The sequence below is a fragment of the Psammomys obesus genome, unplaced genomic scaffold (genome assembly GCF_907164565.1).
Source record: "Psammomys obesus unplaced genomic scaffold, mPsaObe1.curated_primary_1811, whole genome shotgun sequence".
NCBI classification, from domain to species: Eukaryota; Metazoa; Chordata; class Mammalia; order Rodentia; family Muridae; genus Psammomys; species Psammomys obesus.
The window spans coordinates 10,882,189-10,907,657 of NW_026585797.1; the positions used below are offsets into that span (position 1 = coordinate 10,882,189).

Here is a 25,469-nt window from a genome sequence, read left to right on the forward strand (position 1 = left end):
GTGGAGATAGGAAAAAAGAGAGGAAAGGAGAAAAGAAAGAAACGAAGGGAGAGCGAGAAAGAGGTGGGGGAGGCTGGAAAGCCAGATAGAGAAAGAGTGACACAAATCAGAGCAGGCACGAAAAGTCACAGACCCATATGATCATGCTCAACAAGGAAAGCTATCTTTAAAAGAAGTACAAACCATGCAGATTGTTTGTTTTCTGCATAGATCAAATCATACCAGGTCACACTGTATTCAGGTCACTGAATACAGTTTAAGCACCATAGCAAATTATTCTACGAACTGACACTGCAAACTCGAGTACAACCCTTGACCCTTCTAACTGCCCCAGTGTCCCTCAACTTTCCCTCACAGTCTTTACAATAGCTCCCTACTCTGCCCTGATAATGTGCTACCAGAGAACGAAGAACAAATGGCGTACTCTGCAATGTGACATGTAATTCTATCAGCAATAACCTAAACGAATAGGCTGTGCTTGGAAAAGAAATGTCTACTCACACAAGTGAAGATGTACCTACTTGTATCAAGATTGGATTTAAGATTGTAAAGGCTTAAATGTACTATGTAATAAGTAATTAAACTATTAGGTACCACTATGGTTGTTGATATGTGCCATATTTTAAATTGTTTACATCATTTATGACTTAGACAAGCTATGTAACACAATATTATATTTGTGGTGTCTGCATGTTTGCGTGTGTGTGTGTGTAAATCAAGAAATTTAATTCGTGTGTGTGCATACGTCAAGACATTAAATTTTGCTTCTGTTTAGCGGTGTCAGTCTTCCTTTCTATTAGATACTGTTCTGTGAAACTACTTTATTGCATCCCTCTGACTTCAGTCTGATCATGTCTTTATTTCTCAATTTTTCCAAAGATTTTAAACGTCCTGGCCACAAAAGTATGTAAAGTGATGCACTTGTTACCGGGTTATTTTAATGACTTTGCTGTGTAAATCTATTACAGTACAGCGAGAACACGAGAAATACATACATTTATACAGATTAAAATAAAAGCAAAAATCAGCTTAACAAAGAGGGCGTGCTTTTATTTTTAGCCCTAACACTTAAGTGTTTGGCATGTTGTTCTTCATATAAATTACCTTTGTGTTTCTGTGAGGTTGAGGCCAGGAAAGGGTTAACAACGTGATTTATCACAAACACATGATGTTAGCTTGATCCACAAAGAGCTAAATGCTAACAGGCAGGTTAGGTTTTTCTAAGTCAACCAGGTCCCCGTGACCAAGCCCCACCAGAAACTGAGCACCAGAGCCTGGAGCAAGCACATGTTTTGGTTGACAGTATATGCAGTGTGGAGCATGTGGTACATAATGACTAAGGAAAACTAGTGATGGCCCAGGCTTCACCAGAACCTCAGTGTCTCTTAGAGACACTGCTCCCTGTGTCTTTTCTCTTGAATGATTTTAAACCAAATCCTTTGATGTGAGAAATCATTAACTATATTAAAGTTTTTAAGATTTCTGTAGGTTTTTCTAGCTCTGGTAGCACTGGGAACCCCTGGAATTTCTAAATAATTTATTTTAAAGTTAGCATCAGATGTCAAAGAGATGAGTTTTACCTACGAGTTTTGTTGGCTTGCTTTTTTGAGCCCATCTTCAAACTGTAACAGCTGTCAATTTCTACACAGTGTTCATATCAGAGGCTTTGAGCAAATGGCAATGTAAAGTAGTCATACCTCTAAACAGGGAACACAAAGAGACATTAAAAAGGTGAAAGGCTCCATACATCAGGGGATCAAAGCAGATGATGAGATTCACAACCAAATTTGGGCAGAGCACAGGGAATCGTACTTAAGGGGGGACAGATCAAAGGACACGGAGGAGACAGGAGCCCCACAAGGAGACCAACAAAGCTAAAAAATCTCAGTTCGTGTGGTCCTGCAGAAACTGATGCACCAACCAAGGACCATGTATAGAGAGGATCAAATCTGCCTCCTCAGTTATAGCCAATAGTCAATTCAGTCTCCATGTGGGATCCCAAATAAGATGGGCAGGAGCTGACTCTATCATGAACTCAGTTGTCTGCTCTTTGATCACTTACCCATAGTGATGTGGCCCTACCAGGCCACAGAGGAGGAGTTTCCAGGCAGTCTGGATGAGACTTGATCAGCTAGGGTCAGAGGGCAGAGGAGGAGAACTCTCCCTTTCAGTGGACTATGGGAAGGTTACAGAGAACAAGACAAAGTGTAGAAAAGGGAGGAATTGAAAGAAGGGGGCTACAATTGGGAGGTATCACAAATAAAATTTTTAATAAATAAAGGAATATGAAAAAAAAATTTAATAAATAAAGGAATACACACACAGAATAGAAATAATAAATAAATAGATAGATGAGTAAGTGAATGAATGAATAAATAAATTTAAAAGGGGGATCCTCTGCAGGAGCCAACTTTCACTCAGGTTAGCCTTAACTGACACTATTAGGTTCATGGATCAGAATACCTACATGAAGTTTCACTTCAAGGACCTTAAACCTACTTAATTTTGAATACAGGCTTTAGCACAATGTCTACGGAATGGGGATAGTCATCAGCTCCGCATGATGAACAGAGAAAGATGGAGTACACATTGGTGAGAGACTTTGTTCTTTGTCTAGTGCTAGCTTGAATGGTGGAACAATAGAATACAGGCTTGCCTTCCTAGTGCAGCTATCATCTCCTTGTGTTGTATGTGAAAACGACCAAGTGTAGCTATATGTGAGGTATGCATGACATATATAACAGATTGGTCTGGATAGTTTAACCTGCTACAAATTCAGCCATATTTTACCTCTGAACTGAACTGTATTCTTCTGATTGTCTAGTAGTCCAGGCAACAAGACATGCCTTTCACTAGTATTACCTACTCTTCTACATGAGACTGGTTCAACTGTTACCTCCACTGAGAAGTCTTTTTTTTTTTTTTTCTTTTACTGTCGATCAAAAACTAGATCACTCTCTGTCACCCAGATACTCTTTCTCCAGGAACTCTTATCTTTACTAGATGAAAATTTTACAGTTAACTGTCAACCCTCATTTTTGTCATCTGGTATTAACCTCTGTTTTTTAAAGTGGATTTAATTTATTGAAGGAGCAATTTATACCCTGATCTGGCCTTATCAGGAACAATAGTAACAATTGCTGGGTCTGACACTGGCTATGTAAAAGGTAAAGGATACTTTTTAAAATTTAAAAAAAATGAAAGTTTTATAAATTTGTTAACATCATGCTACTGGCAGGCAATGGTGTTCTTTCTTCCTTTAATTAATAAATAAGCACTCCTTTCATATTTTTCCTGGGGTTTTTCTAGTTTATGAATGTAATAGGACTACAAATCAGATAGAAATATAAGACAAAACATTCTCCAATGAACTCTGGCAATTCTCATGATACAGATGGAGAAAGTATAGCAAAGTAACCCCACTAATCCATATACTATGCACTTCTCAAGTGAAGAACCATTATAAAAGCAAAAACATGGGGTGGGTTCTAATGACAGGTGTTTCAGTGTCCTGGACATATTTTGTTTCTCTAAACATCACTTCAGAAATGAATCACAAGGAATGAAGTCGCTGTGACTTAAGTGCACTGTAAATATTATTTATGGCAATATGAGTTGATGGCACAAAGACACTGGTTTGTGCGCAATACTTGATAACTTGATAACATTCCTCTTTACACTTATCTCATTTGTTGAATAGTGATAAGCCAACACTTACCACACATTTTCTGTTTGTTTGTTTTCTCTTATTTATTAATTTATATTTTATTCATTGTATATCCTAATTATAGCCCTCTCCCTCATCTCCTCCCAGTCCTACTCTTCCTCTCTCTTCCCCCCAATTCCCTTTCCTTAGTCCTCAGAAAGGGAAGTCCTCCTCCACTGCCATTGACTCTAGCTTATCAAGGCTCATGAGGACTCCTTGGATCCTCTTCCTCTGTGGCCTGGCAAGCCACATCACCAGGGGGAAGTGATCAAAGAACAGCTAATGGAGTTCATGATAGAGTCAGCCCCTGCTCCCTTTACTGGAGAACCCACGTGGAGACTGAGCTGCCTTTTGGCTAAATCTGAGCAGGTTACTAGCACTCTTTCTTAATGATGAACCCTCTTAGTGGCACTTTTTATGTGTGAACTTACTTGATCATAATGGACCAAAGAGGCCAGCATCCTTCATCAAACACATTTTACACATGAGAAAGTGAATACACCCTGAATTCTACTTATCTGCCTATAGCTGAGAAGATTCTGTGATAGATCTGGGATCCAGTCAAGGTGCAAGGCCACATGTATGCTATTGACCAGTATAGTCTGTTCTCTTCCCAAGAAATAAATGAGTAAGTTCGTGTTAAACAATGACTATGTGCCAGGAATTAATCATTGCCTTTACTGAGGCCTTGTTATATTTACAACTGAAATTCACTGATGAGTTCAGTGAATTTCTGAATTGCTAAGCCATAAACCTACAATTTCACTACATTTCTACTTCACTTAAATATTTCATTGCTTCGAAAAAAAAAAATCCCTGGTTATTTACTTACATAATTGAGTTCATGGGATCAAATCTAGACAAGCATTTATCATGAACTATAGCACTATGCCTGAAGTCTCTTTACATTAAATCCCTTATATTTATCTAACTCTTAGAAGGTAAGACCATAGGTTCACACGCCTACAGACTTATTCATATGTGCATATAAAAGACTCAACAATGTAATTATGCAAGTTTAGCTTACTAAGTATTTAGGACACTTTTTTTTTTTTTAGTAAGAAATGGAATAGTTATGTGGAGACTTTATTTATAAATATTACCAGAAGAATCCTGATAGGTCAAAAATTGTGTCATAATTTTACAGAAAAATAATACAAGAAAATTTATTCTATATATTTTAAACAATAACAGGTGCATTTATGCTACTGAAATTTTACAGTCATTAAGTGCATCGTGAAATACTAATCATCAGTAATAGAAAACCAATAATGTGAAGTTTGTGTTGTTTTTCTAACCATGCTTAATATTATGGTTCCTCCCTTAGAAATATTGTAAACAATTGTTTTAATTGAATTTTTTGAAACATGTCTATCCATCTGTCTCGGTTATGTGGTCACAAATTATAATTGATATTGCTGAGAAAAAGTGAATATCTGCTTGTTTATATGAATTTATGAATATGATCAGGTGACTTTAACTGCAATATGTGAATATCACTGTTAGTGAAGACATAATTGACTTTTAAAAAAAGGAATAGTCAGCCATGCTGGGTGGCTCATATCAATAATTGCCACACTTGAGTCTGAGGCAGGAGTACTGTGTTTCATGACAGTCTGAGATACATAGCTAAAACATTATCTCAAGAAAACCAGATGAGTCTTGAACTGAATTCAAATAGAACTGTAGATAGTTTCTTTTCTAAAATTGCAGAACTTAGGAAAACAACCTCTGAATTCCTTATTTATGTTTGCTCATTAATTCAATATTTTATGCTACCAATGATAAACATCTACAAAAGGACAAAATAATTTGGAAAGCGTAAGAGGCTAGACATATTTCTCTATGTGATAAACATGCCAGATCCTATTGTTTGGCCTAAAAAGCTTCTCTTTGCTTTGAATGAGATAATTAACTTATATTTTATTAACTATTTGTTGAATATATTGTTTCATACATGATTTTATGCATAGCTGTGAATATAATAATGAAGCATTTAAAAATACCGAGGAATCTATAAAATCCAAACTGTTTTCAGATTTTCAAAGTGTGTTCTTTCAGCATATTACTGATCATACAATTACAACTGTTACCTTTTCAAGTGAATGTATCTTTTTAAAAACATCACTGTTGTGATTTCATAATATTTCCTCAAGTGTCATATTTTTCCTGTTGATCATCTTATGCTCTTAAAAAATAAACAGTCTCTGAAAGCAGAGAGTGTACAGGCAATTCATCAAGTTATCCAGCAAAGAGGAAAACTATGTACAAAGTAAATAACAATGGCTGACATTTTAAGATAACTTTGTTTATGTCTGCTATGTTTTTTCTTCACCCAGGTTTTAGCCTAAGATTGGTAAAATGGTCCCTCTGCCCCTTTAAACTCAGAAGAGATGCCTGATCCGTGGAACTGTCAGTCACTTGGAGAGTCAGTCAAGTAGAGTTCAGTTCTTTCAGGCTTTTGTTTCCTAAAAGCCTGAATGCTTAGCAGATTTGAAGGTATGCTAATGGGTAAAATATGAGAGTATGAAAGAAACACAAAAGAAAAAAAATCAAACCAGGTTTAAAAGTTTAAGTATTAAGGAGAAAAGAGTAGGTAGAAGATTCCATAGTCTGAATGGAGATAACTAAAGCCTTCAGGAAGTGACAATTATACAAGAAAATGTCAGGGACTCATGGAGCCCAAACACACCTACAGACCTTCAGCAAAGTGTCCAGCCTCCACATCTGACTGGTGAATGTGTAGAAATTATAAAGAAAGAATGATGAATGGTCTTCCAATTTCTGCATGAACAGATGACCACTGTCCCTGTATCTGTCCCCTAGAAGCCTTGGTAACTAGGAAGGCTGGGAGTCATGTCATTTTTGTAATGACTCCACTCACCTGAATAAAGGCTCATACCTTACCAATGGCTGATGTTAGTGCTTTTGTAGCTTGTAGGATCACAAATTCAGGATATAAATTAAACATACTAGAAAGACTCTAAAGTAAAATAAAAGGCTCCATTGCTTGTGATGAACTAACTGATAAATAAATGTCTTGTACCTATTTTTTGTAACACCTTGCAAGGATCATTTTGTCTTAAGTTCATTGTCATAAATATAAACATAAATGTGATCCAGCTGTATCTGCTTAAGACCTTCTCAGGACTTAAAAGAAATAGCCAAACCTTTGAACCAACTTTTCCTGAAGTCTGTGCTTCAACTTCCAGTTTATCCCACTGTCCTCTGCCAACCCTACAGGCCTCAGACAACTTGGCCTTCCTGAGGCCATGAAGTGTACATTGCAAGGAGCACCTTTGCTTATTTCCTATGCAGCAGGACTGCCATTTCCTTACCTGTCATAGTCTATGCATCCCATGTGGTTGGACTTCGACTCCAGTCCAAAAAGCCTTGCTTGAAAAAGCTCAGAGAATATTGTGAAAGTCTTCCTCTTTTTTTTCTACTTCTCCTGGCATTCATTTTTATATTGCTCCGTATGACCATACTTTGCAAAGAGTAGAGCTAAGTAAATATGTATTCAACATGTTAATGCTTGATGAAGTTATATAATCCTTGCATTCAATACACATTATCTCCAAGTGGTCCCATAATTTCATTGCTTGTGTGATGTCATGTGGCCTTATTTTGGACAGATATTTTGCCCAACTGAAGCAGATGAAGAATATTTCCTTTGTGTGTTAGTAATTTGCACAAGGAAGTGATAGAATATATACTTAAGAAATATGAAAAGGAAGGAGGAAGGTGGAATAAGTGCTGCAGAGAGAAAAACAGAGTGGGAAGAAGACATGGAGGGAAAGGGGGAGGATGACATGGAAGGAAATTATTATGAATGGTCGAATTTTGTGCTCCTTGATGAATTACTTTCATATTCAGGATCAGACTACAGAATTTTGATTTAGGACAGACCTCTAGCCATTACTTCCCTAAGTCTTATGAATGGCACACAGATGCCGTTAGCATTAGTCAGTGACATGTGAGAAGATGTTTCTTTGTAATAGTACAATGCTGTTTTTCTTTGTAGCTTATTTTAGATGCAGAACACTCCTGTCATAGAAATGCAGGCAATTAAATATTTTCTTCATGAGCCATTCGCTTCACCAGAAGATTCCAGATTGTTCAATAAATCTGCATAGGAAGGAAAAAACCTTCTGGAAATTCATTTTTCATGATAAATTGGATATCTGGTGACTCCGATTAAATGCACAGTGGAAAATAAACTGCCACAATGTCCCTCAATAGACACTCTATTGTATGAATGTCAGATTCTTTCCAGTAAGTTTGTAAATTGACACTCAAATTTGTAACTACATCATTCTGTGTTAAATGACAGTTTTGTGTATGTGGAAAACCCTAAACAGCATTTACAGATTGTAGAGACACTAATATAAAGAGTGAACAACCATGCCTTGGTTAATTTGCAGTTATTTCTCCATTCCCGGAAGACAGCGCGTGTCTCTCTGCTGTCTAGGAACTCTTTCACAGTGGCACCAAGAGCATCTCTGCATCCACTTAGGCAAGTCTGACCTATTCTGCATGCTATTGAGCAACTCCTACCATCACACAGGCATCCTGTGGGCAGGCCAGGTGGCCTCACTCCTTCAGTAAAGGAGCACTGCTCTCACCTGGGTTTGGTTTATTTTCAACATGTCTCTGCCGTTTAAAGTTTTGTCAGTGAGCTTATCGTTCGTAGGTGCCATCAGAGACATGACCCAATATGAAATGGTTTTTCCTTTTGTTAGACTCTGGTGTCAGGTGGAAGACACAAAGCTTGATGCGGCTGTTTAGCAAGTACGGTACTGACCAGTAATCCAGTAATTTCAAATATTCCCCTATGTTCATCTCATTAAACATAGAAACAGACTTCCACCCTAGACTAACATAGCTCTTCTCAGTCGCCTTTCTATCGCAGGAGCACCAGCTATCATTCTGGAGCGCTAACTCTATCTCAGTGACTGTGCTAAGCACACAGAATTTTTACAACTTAGAGTCATCGCTCTAAACGTGGATCTTCACATTTTACTTCGATTTAGAACTTCCTGAGTTCCCAGACAGATCCACCGAATTGCCTGTTAGCCTCTCACAGACAACCTTTCTCTAGCTAACCGTGTGCTCCTTCCTAAATGAGTGCATTGGCATTGAAGACTGACAGAGTAAGGGCTGCAGATGAAGCCCAATGCCAGAGTTTCCTCAGTGCGTGCAGAGGTCCTAGATTTGACCCCAACATAGAACATCAATAAGCTTAGGGCTCCCTCCAGTTTCCTTCCACACCTAGCTCAGGAACTAATTTCAAAGCCTTATCAACTTAACTTCCAGCTACTTCTCAGTTCCGTGATGCTCTCTGTTTTTATCATTACTGCTTTGTATTGGATCCTCACAATCATTAAGAGTGTAGGATAAACATGCTAAATTCTACAGACCTAAAGAAGCTAAACAACAAGGAGGATCCTAGTGAGGTTTCTTAATTTTCATTCAGAAGGAAAAACAGGACAGAAACTAGAAGTGGTGGAAGAGAGGAAACAGGACTGGAGCCTACCAGAGATGTCCTCTAAAAGACTCCAACCGCCCAGGGATCAAAACAGATGTAGAGACTTACAGCCAAAATTTGGACAGAGCACATGGAGTCTTATAGAAGAAGGGGAATATAAAAGGATCCAGAGGGGACAGCAGCCACCCAAGGAGATCCAGCAAAGCTAACCAAAAGAAAGAAAAAAAAAAAAAAAAAGGAGGGCCCAGGTGGGACTGCAGAGACTGATACATCAACAAAGACCATACACAGAAAGGTCCTAGATCCCCTGGTCAGATGTAGATCATAGACAGCTCCATCTTCATGTGGGACTCCTAGTAAGGGGAGAAGAGAAAGTCTATGACATCAACTCTGTTGCCTGCTCCTTGAGCACTTTTCCCTGGTTGGGCGACCTACACAGCCCACAGAAGAAGAGGATCCAGGCAGTCCTGATGGGACCTGATGGGTTAGAAGGAGGACTTCCCTTATCAGTGGACTAAAGTAGAGGGATAGGAGAGAAAGAGGGAGAGAAGGTGAGACCAGGAAGAGATGAGGGAGGGGGCTACAACTGGGATACAAAGTAAATAAATTGTAAATAATAATAGTAACAATGAAGGGGAAAAAGATCATAATACTCTACCACACAGTTTGTTGGCCTTTAGTTACCTTTTTACCACCTATTTTTTTCTGTACTTCCGCCAGATTTCTAAAACACAATATGACATAATATGTCATTGTCCTGACTCATGGGGTTCTATGACTTTTAAACTCAAAGCTCCTTTTATGGTTTAATATTTTCAGGAACTGATCACTTCTCTGACTCTGAATCTCTGAACTACCTATGAAGTTAAAAAACACCCTTTTTATTAACTCACTAACAGTCATTTCTGAACATCTTTGTTGATATGATCATTTTTTACTGCATCTCATTTTAGACCTTAGTGAACTAGTAAGAGGAAATAACAACATAGGGTATTTCATATGAGGCAAAATTTGATGAGGTTTAAAGTATGTCTGCCGCTAGACACTAATAAATTCACTGGAATTTAATGATATTTTTGTGTGGGTACGGGGGCTGTGCGTGGAAATTTATAGGAATGTAAAAGCTTTTATTACTTAATGAACACAGAGAGGGATAGGCAAACATTCAACTATCTGAAAAATACCAACTCTTACTAAGTTGTTGAACTTTGTTATTAAAACTTGCTTTATTATTTTTGAATAATTTTGGTCCACACATTCCTTCAGTTCTTATTACACTGCTTCAGCTGATCATCATGGCTGCCTTTCAAGAGAACACTCTCCTTCCGTAAAACAACCCGAAGGCAATATGCCCAGATAGTAGCAGTTGTTTGCAAATGGATGTGCTAATAAGTCTCTTAGCAAGAGCCTCTAAATGACTACTGTGAACTAGGAAGGTCCATCAGATAAATGTTTACTTTTATGGTCCTTATCTGATTACTTTGACAGACAAGTAGACTAAGAATGTCCATGTCAAGGGCTTAAGTCTTCATAATTCTGTTACACATATAAACAATTTCATATTGAATATGATAAAATTAAATCTCACTCCTTAGAGGAATGAGGAGATGTTAAATCATTTAAAAATTCAGATATCTTTGATTCATTTATGTTTGGTATTCCAGTATGCACTTTTATACATTTAATACATCTCTTATAACTGCGAACTTTAAAACAAAGTGCTAAATAATAAAACAATAAAAGTGTGACATAACAGTTCATTTATTTTGAATCCATTTTAACGTTAACAGAGTATTTGTATATCTTAATATAAAATTAATATAAAATCAATTTCTTCTGCTTGTACAGTGGTGATTCAATTTCAGATTAACTCAGATTGCTTTGGTAGTACAGCTATTGTCTGCTGAATGAATCTATCATGACAACAATGCTGTCCATTTATACTAGAATGTTTCTGTTTTCTAAGATCTAAATCTTGATAATGGGCTGTAATTTGCTAAAGAATTACACCATTGCCTTATAGCTAATTCATCTAAGAGAAGACTAATCATCGATATTGATTTTAGTTTTATCCAAAAATATAAATGAAGATAAGCATATATTGGTGACATAAAAATTCTTTATATACTTTCTGAAAATGGCCTTAAAGAGAAGATTAAAAGGTTATATGTAATGAAGTATTATAATTTTTCAGTTGGCCCTATAGTTTTAGAGTAAAAAGCACGTGGCATTCACCCAGACTGAGCACAGCCCTCTTTTTAAAGACCTGACTATTCATGGACTGTTAAATTATCCTGTGCTAAAAAGTGTTCTTGGTATGGTGTCATGCTACATGACCTATTTTTCACTTCCTTCAATTTGTTGTCTCTCATTAGTTAAGACATAGTTTAAAACCCAGAGTGAAAAGGTAAGAAATCAGCACTACATGTTAACACAAATGGATAAACCTTGATGCACAGCAGAACTAAAAATTGCTCTTAAACAGCTGCAAGAAAATGGGAATTTTTAAATTCATGGTATTTTCATTTTTATAGCCATTGTAAGTAAAAGTATACACTGAAGTATCTACCCATATGCATATGTATATATATAATATTAATAATATTAATAATATTAATAATATTAATAATATTAATAATATTAATAATATTAATAATATTAATAATATAATATAATATAATATAATATAATATAATATAATATAATATAATATAATATAATATAATATAATATAATATAATATAATATAATATAATATAATATAATATAATATAATATAATATAATATAATATAATATAATATAATATAATATAATATAATATAATATAATATAATATAATATAATATAATATAATATAATATAATATAATATAATATAATATAATATAATATAATATAATATAATATAATATAATATAATATAATATAATATAATATAATATAATATATATGTAGGGGAATTACATAGGGATTAACTATAACTTTTCAAAATCACAAAGCTACACCCAAGTGTCAGATAGTTTAAAAGACAGCTGTTCTTCAACTTTTCTAACCATTATAATTAATTTTACTAGAAATTGAATAGATGGCCCTCAATACAAATCATACTGCTAAAATAGTTTCAATCTGTAAAACATACATACACATATATGTACACACAGATGATATCTTTTTTTAAGGAGGACGCTGTATTTAGCAGTGAAGCACAGTTCTGTGTCACAGAAACCAATTAGTAAAATACCATCAAATTACAAGTGAATATTCTCTTCTAAAGAAATATAATGAGGAAAAGCAAAAGATAAAAAATAAAAATAAAAGAGTAAAATTAAAACAACATTAATATAAAGTCTCTTGTATAAGTTACAAATACATTTTTACAATTATAGAATACTAACTTTATTTTACATACCCAGGTCACTTTAAAATCATAAAGAACACAACTATATGATAAAATCTTTACTGTAAGTCAGTAGTTAAAACAACCATTTACATATGAGAATTTGTAAAATAAAGTATTGTGATAAAGAGAATGATATTGATAATCATGTCTCAAATACTTGCTTTTGCTGAAAGATCTGATTTAAGTCATGCATATAATTCCAAAAAAGAAAAAAAGACACATTCCAACATCACTTAATTGATAATAAGAGTAAAACCTGGAGAACTGATGCTCTCTGCAGAGTCATTTGGAATACAGTGATATGGAGGATAGAACCATAATGTATGGAATTTGGAAGATACACATAGTCCATTATATCCCATTTTTTCTCCCTTTCAAACTTATATCCTGTGGCATGTGGAATATATCCATCTCACAAAACAGTCCCAACCCTTAGCCCATGCCAGTACCCATCACATGAAAAATGTCTTATTTACTTGTCAAACATGGCAGATACACTGAACTAGAAGGTAAAATTCATCTGGAGGCAAAAACTCCTGTTGAGCTGTGAACCCTGAAGTCATATGTACCATCTTTCCCACAGGCAATGGTGCTGCAGGCACGAGGTCAATGTTATTGTTTCATGCTGGAGAAACTGGAGATAAAGAAGTTTTAACTGACCCCAGGCAACTCTATAATCTAGCAAGGAATAAGGTACAAGACAAATGTCTTCGGTTTTATGTTCTGCACTCCAGTCCTGCCAGGGCTGCGTCCCACGTTCAGTTTCACTGATGCAGTACTTCCATGATGCTCAAACGGTCCTCCTTTTTCTTGAGACCCCAAGTGATTCATGTTCTCTCAAGACAAGGAGATGGTACTTGATGGTACCCACAGGAGTCCTGTGGGACTGTGGCAGAGACAACCTAGCTTCTCAGGTCTGTAAGATTAGGTCCCATGGCAGCAACGGTAGAGGTTCTGATCTATGATCTCAGTTGGAACCTTATCTCTTCTTCCTTAGAGGAAAAGTTCTGTGTACAGTCATATAGCCAGACAGCTCTGCTTTTCCAGAAGTTTGAAAGCTTCAATTTTATTTCTTTGATGTCCCATTTAGTTAATTTTAGTGGAATTTCTGCTTCTAATCCATTTGTCTTGATTTTTTTTTTTTTTTCGGAAATGGATGATTTCATCCATGGCCAATCTGTTTAAGGTAAGATTGTGTAATCTGTAATCCCTCATGTTCCTTACAGAACAAACTTTCTTATCTTTTGTAATATGTGTAGGTTGAGAAATTTCCAAATCATTAATTTCTGATTCTTCTTCAGTAAGCCATTCCTTTTTCATTTCTTTCTTCTTATATTTTATTGTATGTATCCTATACTAAAGAGTACCATACACATTACAGTATATTATATCTCAAAGTTAAAATTTTGCATGCTGGAGAGATGACTTAGTAGCAAAGAGTGTCCACTGCTCTCTTGCAAAGGACCTGAGTTCAGTTCCCAGTACCCATGTAAGCTTCCTTACAGCTCTCTGTAATTCTAGTTCCAAGGAACCTAATACCCTTTCCTGCTTTCTCTGCTGCTGCTGCTCTCATGCGCACAAATGAGCATTCATACATATACGTAGGATTAAAAGAAAAAAACTGAAATCTTTAAAAAATTTTCAATGACTGTGCCTATGTGCCTTTTAAGCAAATGACAAAACTTTCCCATCTGGTATTATTCTCTGCATTGATTTTTATAAAATCAGCCTACAGACTATCTATTCCATTGTTAGGTTCCTGGGACTAAGTGTAACGCACAAATAATGGCACAGAATAATGAGAAAGAGAACTTTATGAACTGCAGTCAGAAGGCTACCGAAGAGACTCAGAACATCCACTATCTTACAGTGGCTCCTCAGTCAAGGTCCTACTGTGTTATCCAACCTTGAGGTTTGTATGATTGCTCCCAAATTGCCTTCCCCTCACTTCTGCCTCTAGTTTTAAACCTTCCATTTTCTGCAGACAACAGATGACTTGTTTCTACTTATTCTATGTTTTTTTCACAGCCTTCAGCTGCCATAGATTTGCACAATAATGTGGGTTTAAAGACTCCTCAATATCCATCCTCTTCCTGTGAAGACTCCTACTTAAAGAAACATATAAATTGTTCTTCCTTGAAAACACAGAGATGATGCAATCAATCCTTTAGCTATGGTTGCCAGTAAATTAATAAGAGTTTCTGATTTTCCCTCTGTCTTGAGTCTCAGCTAGATTCACACCCACATCCTCCCAGGAGCCTACCCTTTTGCAAGCCTTCAGCTTGTCAAAGAGATATTCCCCCCTAAGTTCCCTTCTTGTTCCCATTCCTCACACCTCCCACCCCTTTTTCCCCACATCTGATCCCTACACTTGTCTCCCTCCCCATTCCATCTTCTGCCCAGTTCCCTCTATTCATCCACTTCTGCTGTCTATTCTCTTTCCCCTTCTGAGTGACATTCCAGCACTCTCCCTTGAGCCCCCTTGTTACTTAGCTTCTTTGGTTTTGTGGATTATAGTATGATTATCCTGTATATAGGTCTAATCTTTGCTTATGCGTGAGTACATACCATGTGCATATTTCTGGGTCTGGGATACCTCACTTAGAGTGATCTTTTCTCATTCCATCCATTTGCCAGCAAATTTCATGATTTCTTTGTTTTTAATAGCTGAGTAGTATTCCATTGAGTGAATATACCACAATTTCTGTAACCATTCTTTGGTTGAGAAACATCTAGGTTGTTTCCAATTCCTCGCTCTTATGAATGAAGCCGATATAAACAAAGCTGAGCAAATGACCTTGTTGTGTAGTGGAGCACATTTTGGGAATATGTCCAGGAGCAGTATTGCTGGGTCTTGATCTAGAACTATTCCCAATTTTTTGCAAAAGCACCAGATAGATTTCCACCTTCTAGCCAGGCAGGACTAGTGGAAGGAGGGGAACAACAACCCCCTGACAAAACCTTTGACTCAAAAATTACCCTGTCTATAAGAAGTGCAGGTTAAAGAAGGAACAAAGATTAAAGGATGTCCAAGCAATAATTGTCCTAACTTGAGACCCACCCCATCTTAGAGAGCTAGACCCTGACCCTATAAATGCTGGCAGACAGAAGATTAACTTGACTCTCTGGGAGGCTCCAGTCATCAGTGGATTGAGACAGATGCTGGGACATGCAACCAAGCATTGGCCAGAGTACCAAGGGTCCTGTAGAAGTATTGGGGGAAAGATAGAAGAACCTGGAGGGGACAGAAACATCACAAGAAGACCAACAGGGACAACTAATTCAGTCCAATGAGGGCTTTCAGAGACTGAAACATCAGCTAAGGAGCATACATGCTTTTGACATAGGCCCCCTGCACATATGTGGCTGGTGGGAAGCTTGGTCTTCATATGAGGCAGGTGTGTATGTTTGTGTGGGAGGGTGGGAGGGGAGGGGTATGTGAGCTGTTTCTAACATGGACTCTCTTGACTGCATTTAGATCACTTCCCCCTGGCAGTGCTGCTTTGCCTGTCCTCAGCGGATGAGGATATGTTCAGTCCTGATGTGACTTGATATGCTGGGGAGGGTTGATATGGGGGAGATGGGCTCCCCATTTCTAGGGGGAAAGTGAGAAGAGGTGGAGGGAGGTGGGGAGGGAGGGATGTGTAGGAGAAGAAGGAGGAATTTAAAAAAAATAAGAAAACAAAAATAAAAACAAAAACAACAAAAAACTATTTCTGATTTCACTTTGCCTATACCAAACATATATGTCTTGAAAGCCTAGGTTCTACCTTACCCCTTTCTCTGTCTCCACCGAGAAAATCAATACCTATGATGCCAAAGGTAGTTAATACATGGTCACTGACTTAAAGAATGAATGTATTCCTGTTCAAAAGTCCTGAATTCCCAGTAGCCCAAATGGTTTTCTTTGGAACTCAATTCATTCCCAAATTCAGGAGAAAGGAATCAATATTTTTTCTTGCATGAATTAATATTTTTGTTTTAGTGGGACCTAGAGCTGTGTTTATTTATATATGTTTAATTTATCAATAATTGTAAAAATAATAAGCACCTTCGCTCTGAGATCAGTATGATTATTTTTTTTTTTTTATAAAATAGCGTAACATACTTTATACTTTCTTATTACCTTTTCTCCCTCTCCATAGTCAGTACTCTGCCTCTACATCAGTGGTGCTCAGCCTTGTTAATACTGCTGCCTTTTAAAACACCTCCTCCTAGAGTTTGGCAGTTTCCTGAAGGTCTTCTAAAACAAGGAAGAGCAACGCTGAAGCTGACGTCATAACAGAAGCAGGGACAAAGGACATGAACATGAATAAAAGGTGCAAGCAACTTCTTAGGATCCCTTTCAGCACTGTTTGTTTGTTTGTTTGTTTAGAGATGGGATTTTTTTTTCTGTCTAACAGCCTTGGTTCTGTAGACCAGGCTGGCCTTGAACTCAGAGAGTTCTGCCTGCCTCTGCCACCTGAGTGCTGGGATTAAAAGTGTGCACCACCACTGCCGAGACCCTTACAGCACCATTAAGAATTCATTCTCTGAGACAGAAATATTGTTAGGTCATTAAAGACTCTCTCCTTTGAGGTAGATAATTCTGCATGTATAATGAACTTTTAATCCATATGAAATACATGGGATGTACAAGTTATTTTCAGTTTCGAACAAATTTAGGAAGGTAACATGTAATAAATGGAAACTTCAGTGCACTGAAAAAAAAATACAAAAAAACAGCTCCTCCTGTCCTAGTGACTCTCAACACTAAAAATATTTTGTTGCTACTTCATAACTGTAATTTTGCTATTGTTATGAATCCTGATGTAAATATTTGACACACAGAGTATTTGATATGTGACCCCTGTGAAAGGGTTCTTCAACCCCCGAAATGGTTGTGACCTGCAGGTTGAGAGCTACTGCTTTAGGAAATGACTAATGATCGCAGCTACTGGTCTCACATGTGATTGGGAAGAGAAAGGCTAGCTACTCACCCATTCAGTGTCTTCTCCTTTTTCTGAGCACATTGGGAGTATGTTTTCCCTGTCTCTACTACACCTCTGTCACTTGAGTCAGCCAATGGCATCTGAGCCATAGTGTGGAACCTAACATCTAAGACTCGCCCATGGAAAAACTGACTTATTCTTCTTGTGCCTTCTTTCCCACCTACCAGCTCAACTGAGCTAAACAAGATATTCTTGTAATGCATACATTAATCATATACCTTTATATTTTAAATGTATTTGTACTATATATATAAAAGATAAAATATAAAATGGCACATAGCCAAGTATACTATGTTATTTTAATTCTTGTGTATAGAAAATAATATTTAATCTGACTAAACATAACATTCTCAGGTATTTATCATTATTAATGGAATACACTGAAAATAAAGTGGTTCATATAAGCTTGCCCTATTGTACAATAGCCCCAGATTTTTTTACTATACAACTGCAATTTCCTACCAATTGATAACTCTTAATGTCACACTTTCTTGTTTTTTAAACCATAATTTAAAAGCACTAAGTTATAAAGGGTTACAAGATTAGCTTCTAAAATATCCTGAAATGAAAAAAAATATCCTGAAATGAGAGTAGTTCAAGTTCCAGGTGCCTCATTTTCAAAACTATTAACAAATAATTAATATTCACTCTTGATATATTATACATATCACAGTTGCATTATTTTGTGGAATATGTGAGGACAAATAATAAAACTTTTGTGGGTAATCAAATTAAAAAAAAACAGGTACTGAAACATTATGCATGAATATGCAAGAAATGAGAGTTGGGATGGTAGGCTTGTGAGACACTAGCTGTTGCCTCCTACAACCATTAAGTTTGGCTGACAAGTCCTCCATTACTGCAGATTGCCCATTTAACAGGCAGCTCTCACACAGCCTGCACTCCTGCTGTTTGCAAAAATTCACTTTGAATATATGATGCCAATTATAGGGAATGAGCACGTCAAGATTTTGACAGGTGACTAGAAGGTGGTAATATTAATTTTACTTATGCATTTTCTGTTTTAAATACTTTGAGAAGGAAAAAAAATAACTGTTGTCTAATGAAGCTTAAAAAGGAATTTACACGTTTACCTCCATACAAAATCACTATGGCATTTTTTTTTTTTTTACACATCGCTCAAGAGACAGAAAAAAAATCCAGCTGAAAGGACATAAACTGATAAACTAAAGGAGTTTACACACTGAGGAAATACCTTGGGAAGTCTTAGAAGAAGTCAACAGCTGAATAATGATTGGAAAAGAGAAAGAATGGGCAAGTACAAGAAAAAGATGAGAAAACTGACTTAGCTTTAACTCGTGGGCCTGCAGAGCATTTCATAACACATAGGTATACATATTTAATATGTAGTAATTCAAATTTTTGTCGTTCTTTAAAATGAAGGATTATATCATCTAATATTACATAATTAGTTATCTTTACAACTAGAAATGCTTATTCATGAAACAAAAATATTAGTCAGTTGTGCTCAGCAAAGATCTACAATTCATGTTTTTCTGTTTCTATCTTTTTAAATTTATTTATTTTTTATTAATTACAGTTTATTTACATTGTATCCTATCTGTAGCCCCTCCCTAGTCCCATCTCAATCCCACCCTCTCTTCCTCATCTCCTCCCATGTCTCTTTCCAAGTCTACATATACAGGAGGTCTGCCTCCCCTTCCTCTGACCCTAGCCCATCAGGTCTCATCAGGAGTGGCTGCATTGTCTTCCTCTGTGGCCTGGTGAGGCTGCCCTCCCCTCAGAGAAAGGTGATCAAAGAGCAAGCCACTGAGTTCATGTCAGAGACAGTCCCTGTTCCCATTACTAGGGCACCCTCTTGGAGACTGAGCTGCCATGAGCTATATTTGTGCAGAGGTTCTAGGTTATCTCCATACATGGTCCTTAGTTGGAGTATCCGTCTCACAAAAGACCCCTGGGCAAATTTTTATTTATTTATTTTTGTTGTTGTTGTTCTGTCGCTCTCTTTGTGGAGCTCCAGTCCCCTTAAGATCTTTCTATCTCCCTCTTCTTTCATAAGATTCCCTACACTCTTCAGTGGCTGGCTCATCAATCACCTCCTTCTGAGGTAGGTATGTGGGGGGAGTAGCCTTACCAGGCCACAGAGGAAGACAATGTAGCTAGTCCTGATGAGGTCTGATAGGAGAGGGTCAGATGGAAGAGGAGGAGGACCTCCCCTGTCAGTGAACTGGGGACAGGGAATGGGAGAAGAAGAAGGAGGGAGGGCAGGATTGGAAAAGGAAGAAAAAATGGGGCTATAGATGGGATACAAAGTGAACAGAATGTAATAAATAAAAAAATTAAAAAGAAATATCAAGCTCAGTGGTTAGAAAGAATGTGTAGAGACCCAGACATTTTTTTCTTTTCATAAAATTTCTTTCAGGGTAGTCTTACACAGCAGATAAATAGGTCCACTTTACTTGATGCCTTTTAAACTCCACTGTAGCAGGTGATGGTGAATTCAGTGTTTAGGAGCATAAACAAAACAAATAGAGGCCAATTGTTCCCATATGTGCTTGTTCTGGCTGCCATGAAACAAAACTCTTCATGGCTATAAAACTGAATTATCCTAGGATTAACAAGCAGCTGTAGCAGACACACACTCTCCTGGTGCCAAGATTTACGCCTAGCCTCATCATGTGCTACCTTCAAAAGCTGAGCCAATAAGTTCTACTGATAAACTTCATTGGCCTGTAGAATGGGGGTAGCTGATGGGAAGATTTGGCATATTATTACATATGTGAAAGCACCTGCTCACTAGAAGAAATTCAGTTAACATTAGCATGATCAGACCTGCTGTTGTCATGAACTGGGTCTGCAGTTTTAAAGTTGCTTTATCAAGGTTTCACATGCATCCGGATAAAATGTAATTATTCAAGTGACTTGAGTTAAAACTTATTTGCTTCTTAGGTATATGTTATAATACTTACTCAACGAAGTTCTTCAGTTCCAACTCCGACAGTAAAACTCCTAAATTTGTTGATGAAACTTAAAGCTTCAAGGTAGAAAACCAACAGGTCCCAGTTAGTGGAGTATACAAAAAAAGTTCTTTAGTTTGATTGGCAGTGTTTAAAATGTAGATTACTGAAATTAGGCTATTGTACTTAAGTGATCATCAAGAGCACCATCTCCTTCCTGGGAATATATAACAAGCTTCCCTCTCACCTCCAAGCACTTTAAACTTCAGAAACATTTTCCTAGAGGTGCATATACAACACACAGATGCTATGAACAAATCTAAGGTAAAACCTATTGTTCTTAGCCCGGTACATTTGGAAGTGATTACTTTCTTAGTTAATTTTTCTCTGTCAAAATGAGGCTCCCTTTTACTTCTCTCTCACAACTTTTCTGAGTCACGTCAAACTTTTATCCTGATTGTGAAATAGTCCAATAAGTTCTTTATAGGATATGTCGCTGATTCACTTTTTTTGTCAAGTGTATGAGTATATCTTCAAGGGCAGCTGCCATTTTAGAACATTAGCAGTGCTTCAAGAAATGGGTGAGTTGTGCAGTCTGTGTAACCTTGAAATGTAAGCAATGTGACTCTTTTATTTTTTATTTTTTTATTTATTACTATTTATTCACTGTGAATCTCCACCCCCCATCCCCTCCCAATCCTGCTCTCCCTCCCTCTTCTCCTCCTATGTCCCTTCCCCAGTCCACTGATAGGGGAGGTCCTCCTCCCCTTACATCTTACATCTATTAGGTTTTATCACAACTGTCTGTATTGTCTTCTTCTGTAGCCTGGTAAGGCTGTGCCCCCCTCTCAGGAGGAGGTGATCAAAGAACAGCCACTGAGTTGATGTCAGAGACAAGCCCTTCTCCCCTTACTAAAGAGCCCATTTGGAGACTGAGATGTCATGAACTACGTCTGTGTAGGTTTTATAGTTATCTCCATCAACGGTCCTTAGTTGGAGTATCAGTCAATCTCAGAAAAGACCCCTGGGTCAGGATTTTTTTGTTCTTTTGTTATCCCTGTGGAACTTCAGTCCACTCCAGTTCTTTCTATTTCCCCCTTCTTTCATAAGAAAGACTCTACCCAGCAGAGTATCAAAGCAGATGCTGAGACTTATAGCCAAACTTTGGGCAGAGTGCAATGTGACTGTTATGGTCCTCACTGCATAAGGGTCTGGCACTGGTGCTAAAGTAAAGTGAGCAACTATATCACTATCGTAGAGTTAAAAGAAAAGGAAACAAACAGTTCTATTACACAGGGCCTTACCATGCAGAATTCTATTCTTATAAAACAACTACTGTTTAACTTAAATCAAAACTAGACATAATAATGGAACCTGAAAATCTTCAGTGAAGAACCTCTGTGTAAATTCAATACTCTTGAACTGAAATGTATCAAACGTTCTCTGAGTATACTCAAAATGAACACTACTGAAAACAGCATTAGTAAGGACCTAACTTCCCTTCCTATTATGCTCTGAGGAAAGCCTTTCTCTATGAATATTGGAGCTGTGATTTTAATACCTGCAGTACACTCACTTATTTTGTAGAATTTTTTATGTCTACAAAAAGGGTAAAACACATTGGAACCTTGGGAATTATCGAAAGCTTTTCCTCTGGACTTTACAATGAACACTATAGCATGGAAAATGTAATCTTCAGGTGTGGGAACAGTGTCTACTCCCATAGACATATTGCTGATTATTACTAACAGTGAGGCAAGTAGTGAGGCAACTAACTCGTTCAGTCTCTGAACGAGTGCTCAGCACACTCCCAAGAGGTCAACTTTGAAGAACTCAAGCTCATCCAACTCACGGAAACTCAGCAGCCTTCTGCTGAGCAATCACTATGTTAGATGAATTCATCTGAAAAAATTCAGGTAACAGAGGCAGACCAAGTACATCGAACTTTACCGCTGAGTAGGAAGAACAAAGGGATGTGTGTTCTCCTGTTTACAGACTAAATGTTGATATTTCAAAGGATCCAATCAGTAATATGAAATTGCTGGATAATAGCTGGGTAAGTGAAACATGTTGAAGAATAAGTTTGCATAATGTTGATTGGAGAGAATCTTTACTCACAAATACTTGTTTTATATTTCTTCAACCATGCATCTTCACTGACAAATACAAGGAAGTACTGACTGTATTTTAGCAATGTTTACAGTATAGTGACATTTATGTGACTTCCATATAGAGTATTTGTAGTACAGTAGGCAGAACGGCAGGTGGTTGGCATATACTATCTCTTACTTTAGTGGAGTCCCATCAAATCCCCATAGCACATATGTTAGCAAAGGAAATTAGGACTTTTAAGTTACTTTCTCAAGGTCATATACTAGTTACCCATAAAGGCTGGATTAGAACTACTTCCATTAAACATAATCATCGGTCATTATTATTTGTATAGAGGTGGTCTACCAATTTCTCATTCTATACCAAAGATGAATAAGACAAATATCCCATATATTTTTCCATATCACTTTTTCACATCATTCAAATGCTGTAATGCATCTATTCAACTGTTTGATGCCTTGCAGAAGTATGTCTTCAAGAATAATGATATATAAATGAAAACCATTTATATTTTCTATTGAGGAGAGCCAAATATGTCTCTTTTCTAAGTAGTGCATTACAACTTAGTGTATTACCTTAAATCTAAAGTTTGCCTCCTCACCCATCATGGGGTGAGAGATAACCTATCTGTGGGAACTGCAGTAAGTCAACTATAAGAAAGATTGTACACAAGGTTTCAGTTTCTTCAAATGTCTGTTTTTACATCTGTGCTATGGGTGTGATAAAACCTACTGTTAGGGATCTTATGATGACAGTAGCTAATATAAACAATACACAGAGTTGAAACATATCATTATGTGAGTTCTCTGAAATACCACAGGCCTCTTGAGGACAATGCAAAATATTAAACATATTTAAAAATCTTAAACTTGTAAACTTAGTTACAGTCATCATTTTATTTTATTATCAATGCATAATGCTAAAGCCATCACATATATTACATACAAAGACATGCACAAAGTGTGTGCTTGTCATTATATTTTCCAAGCACCAACTTATAAGAATTGTTTCTTCTTACCACAACAGGAAGCACTTTCAGTAGGTGATTCTTCAACTTCGTTTGGATACCTCACGTATAAGGATTCTACATCTTGAAACCATCCTCAGTAGATTTCCTAAATAAAATGAAATAAAAAAAACTTGGGAAAATGGGAAAAAAAACTCAACTTTGCCCAACAGTATCTATCTGGCTGCTTTTGCTTAAATTCTGAATAAGAGTGTATTTTCAGGCTATAATTTCATAAGCCAAACTAATGTATCAATTCCCAATGACACTGTTTCGTGCATTTTCTCATAAATGATTTCATTATATGGGCTTTCATAAATCAATATGTATTATTTTATAAGCCTTAAGAAAATAATTAGAATATAAGATGATTTTCACATCAAAACATCTTCATTAAATTCTGTTTGAAACAAAATATATTAAATGCCAGTAATAGCATACACAGTAAAGATATATTATTAGAGAGACCAAATTATACTTTAATATATCATCATCCTTTTCCCCACCCCATGTTAGGGAGTTCACTCACAGAAACACTTGTTCAACCACGTTCATTGATGCTCCAGTCACAATAGCCAGAAATTGGAAACTACTTGGATGTCACTCAGTAAAAGAATGTGGTATATTTTTTTTTACATGTATTAATCAGCAATTTTAAAAATGAAATTTCCTCTAAATGTCTGGAACTAGAAAAAAAATCATCCTGAGTCATCTCATATCCCAAAGGATAAATATGATATTGATTCACGTATATGAAGATATTAGCTCTTAATGATAACCATGACAAAATCTGTAGTGCCACAGAGGTTAGGCAGAATAAGGGACTAGAAGACAGATGTATCTCATCTGGAGAAAAATATAGAGTAGATACTTATGGATGGATCCGGCACAAGACTGGTTGGGGAAGACCAAGTTGGTAGGTAGAGGAGACAGAGGGATGAGAGACTGAATATTGGGAAAGGGGGCTAAAATTGGGGAGTAGTATAGAAACCTAATACAAAAGAAGCTTCCTAATACACATACATATACAAAGTTCATCTAAATGAAATACCCAAATAATGGAGGAAAAAAGCTGTAACTAACTGCTTATTTCATGTCAACAGAAGCTTTCAGTACCTGAATTGGATTATACATAATTGAGTTGTTGGCCAAATGGGTCCCAGTAACCCCCAAACAACCAAGGTGTTGCCAAGGCTATCGATTGCTCACCAGAAACTGACATGAAGACCCCATTGCTAAAGATGCCATCTACAGAACTCATTGACCAAGAAATCAACATTTACCTCTATGTGCTAGTATTTTTGGTACAGGAAGGCACTCTATAAGGTGCCAGAGGAGAAATATAAATACCACCCCAAATACAAACTCTTTAATGTTCAATACTGTCTTGTCTGAAAGACATGGTGTCAAAAACCTTGTAGGAATAATCAACCAATATCTTATTTGCCTTGAAGGTCCATCATTGAGATGGAAACCATATCCAACACCGTTTGAGTGACCAATATTCTAATACTAAAGAGCCCAGAGACCTAGTGTAAAAATTAATCTACTTTTTAAAATATAAAGCCAAATAAGCAAAAAATGTATCAATAAAATGACTCGTAAACACATACCACTGTACTCATATATCCATGCTTTGCTCAGCCATTATTAGTGAAGCTACTCCTGCAGCAGATGGGAACAAATACAGAGACCCATTGCAGAGAATGTAAGACATTATGTATAGAATGAAACACACTCATTCCTATTAAGATGTCTCCATCAAGCCGCTCCCCTGAAGCTCAGGAACCCCAGGAAAGCGTAGTTAGATTTTCCACCAAACATGC

General features: G+C 36.8%; 1 protein-coding gene across 7 annotated transcripts in view; it reads right to left on the reverse strand.

Annotated features, from left to right (window-relative positions):
• Positions 1 to 25,469, reverse strand: part of Lingo2 (leucine rich repeat and Ig domain containing 2) — a 1,311,965-nt gene that overhangs the window by 1,024,613 nt on the left and 261,883 nt on the right. For all 7 annotated transcript variants that reach the window (XR_008719246.1, XM_055599279.1, XM_055599280.1 and 4 more), the window contains exon 2: positions 23,656 to 23,752. The gene's annotated coding sequence lies outside the window, so the exon portion shown is untranslated. The remainder of the gene's footprint in view (positions 1 to 23,655; positions 23,753 to 25,469) is intronic.